The sequence below is a fragment of the Colobus angolensis genome, unplaced genomic scaffold, assembly GCF_000951035.1.
Source record: "Colobus angolensis palliatus isolate OR3802 unplaced genomic scaffold, Cang.pa_1.0 Scaffold60, whole genome shotgun sequence".
Lineage (NCBI taxonomy): Eukaryota > Metazoa > Chordata > Mammalia > Primates > Cercopithecidae > Colobus > Colobus angolensis.
The window spans coordinates 87,106-89,838 of NW_012119599.1; the positions used below are offsets into that span (position 1 = coordinate 87,106).

A 2,733-nucleotide genomic window follows, 5' to 3' on the forward strand; every position below is an offset into this window, starting at 1 on the left:
CGGGAGGCCCCGCCCCCAGCCCTTGGCACGGCCCCGATTTTTTAAAACAGATATTCGAAGCCCACAGCAGAGAATGGGAAATCACAATCATCGTGCGCCCACTAGCCAGCTCTGTTCAGTCTGAACATTACACCCGCATTGCTTATTAACAAACCAAACAAAACCGCAGAAACGCATGTGGTGAAGCTCCTCACTCTCCCCATCCCTTCCCCCTCCCTGCATCCAAAGGAAATCTCTCAAGTTGGCCTCTCTCAGCCCCTGCAGGTGTTGCTTTTACTCCATATTTACCAGGCCAGAACCAGGGCTTAGGATCATGGGACAGTCTTAGCTTAGCCTACATGACATAGTTTTTGTTCCTCCCCAGAATTCGTTTTTCCCTCAATATTAGGCTTCAGATTCACCATATGTTCAGCCAGGCTTGGTGGCTCACGCCTGTAATCCCAGCACTTTGGGAGGCAGAGTTGGAAGGACGCTTTAGCCCAGGAGTTCTAGACCAGCCTGGGCCACATAATGAGACCCCTGTTGCTACAAAAAATACAAAAATTAGCCGGATGTGGTGGCACCAGCCTGCAGTCCCAGCTATTCGGGAGGCTGGGGTGAAAGGGTCCCTTCAGCCAGGGAAGTCGAGGCTGCAGTGAGCCATGAAGGGCCACTTAACTCCAGTCTGGGGGACAGAACAAGACCATCACAAGAAAGAAACAATGCAGTGGCCCACGCCTGTAATCCCAGCCCTTTGGGAGGCGGAGGCAAGCGGATCACTTGAGGTTGGGAGTTCGAGACCAGTCTCACCAACATGGTGAAACCTCATCTCTACTAACAATACAAAAATTAAGCCCAGGCACGGTGGCTCACACCTGTAATCCCAGCACTTTGGGAGGTTGAGGAGGGCGGATCACCTGAGGTCGGGAGTTTGAGGGGAGCCTGACCAACATGAAGAAACCCCGTCTCACTAAAAATACAAAATTAGCTGGGTGTGGTGGCGCAGGCCTGTAATCTCAGCTACTCGGGAGGCTGAGGCAGGATAATTGTTTGAAACTGGGAGGCGGGGGTTGCGGTGAACCGAGATAGCGCCATTGCACTCCAGCCTGGGCAACAAGAGCAAAAATCCGTCTCAAAAAAAAAAAAGAAAAGAAAAATTAGCTGAGCATGGTGGCACACCAGTAATCCCAGCTACTTGGGAGACTGAGGCAGGAGAATCTCTTGAACCCGGGAGGTGGAGGTGTGGAGGTTGCAGTGAGCCGAGATCACGAGATCAAGCCACTGCACTCTAGCCTGAAGGACAGAATGAGACTCTGTCTCAAAAAAAAGCCATTTTCACTGCTACATAGTATTCTGTTGGATAAACATACCATCCTTATTCATTTTCTTATTGATGGATATTTAGGATAGATATGTATTTTTATTTTATGTTTAGAGACGGGGTTTTACTCTGTCTCCCAGGCTGGAGTACGGTGGTTCAATCACAGCTCCCTGCAGCCTCCAGCTCCTGGGTTTAAGGGATCCTCCCGTCTCAGCCTCCCAAGTAGCTGGGACAACAGGCAGGTCCACCATTCCTGGCTAATTTTTATTTTATTTTATTTTTTTATAGAGATCAGGTCTTTCTGCGTTACCCAGGCTGGTCTCAAACTCCTGGCCTCAAGTGATCCTCCTGCCTCGGCCTCCCAAAGTGCTGGAATTATGGGCCTGAGCTACCTCACTCAGCCTATTTTTAAATATATTTCAGATTTTATTTATTGGCTTTTTTTTTTTTTTTTTTTGAGACAGAGCTTCGCTCTTGTTGCCCAGGATGGAGTGCAATGGCACGATCTTGGCCCATTGAAACGTCCACCTCCCGGGTTCAAGCAATTCTCCTGCCTCAGCCTACCAAGTAGCTGAGGTTAGTATTTTTAGTAGAGACAGGGTTTCACTGTGTTGACCAGGCTGATCTTGAACTCCCAACCTCAGGTGATCCACCCACCTTGGCCTCACAAAGTGCTGGGATTACAGGCGTGAGCCACTGTGCCCGGCCATTATTTATTGCCTTTTTTCCTCTCCTACACATGCATATTTCCAGGTGTGCTCTTGTATTTCTAGAGTAGGTACCTGGGTGGTCTGCCCACCATCCACCTTGCTAGGTGATTGCTAGCTTGCTCACCAGGTGGCACCCACAGCAGTTTGACAGTGGTGGGTTTTATAACTTATGCCAATCCGATGTGCCCCCTTTGCCACCATATCCTGGCCCTAAGAGTTGCTAGAGAGTGTTGAGGAGACTGGGCTGGTACCAGGCGACTCACTGCCAGGTAACATGAGAAAGATGAGGATCATTTAACCTTCTGTAAGGTGAGTTTCTCCTTCCCCAGCACCTGAAGGGGAGGAGGTTAGGTGGTCCCCACTTAGCACAGAGCCTGCTTGTGGAGCTACAGGGAGTGGCAGAGGACTGCAGCTCTCTGTACGCTTTTTTGTTTTCTTTTTTGAGATAGAGTCTTGCTCTGTCGCCCAGGCTGGAGTGCAGTGGTGCAATCTCAGCTCACTGCAACCTCCGCCTCCCGGATTCAAGCAATTCTCCTGCCTTGGCTTCCCAAGTAACTGGGACTACAGGTGCGTGCCACCATGCCCGGCTAGTTTTTGTTGTTTTAGTAGAGATGGGGGTTTCCCCATGTTGGCCAGGCTGGTCTTGAACTCCTGACCTCAGGTGATCTACCTGCCTTGGCCTCCCAAAGTGCTGGGATTACAGACATGAGCCACCTTGCCCAG

General features: G+C 50.3%; 1 protein-coding gene across 1 annotated transcript in view; it reads left to right on the forward strand.

Annotated features, from left to right (window-relative positions):
- The window catches only part of BBC3 (BCL2 binding component 3), a 13,027-nt gene that overhangs the window by 7,235 nt on the left and 3,059 nt on the right, over nt 1-2,733 (forward strand). The gene's annotated exons all lie outside the window — the stretch shown is intronic.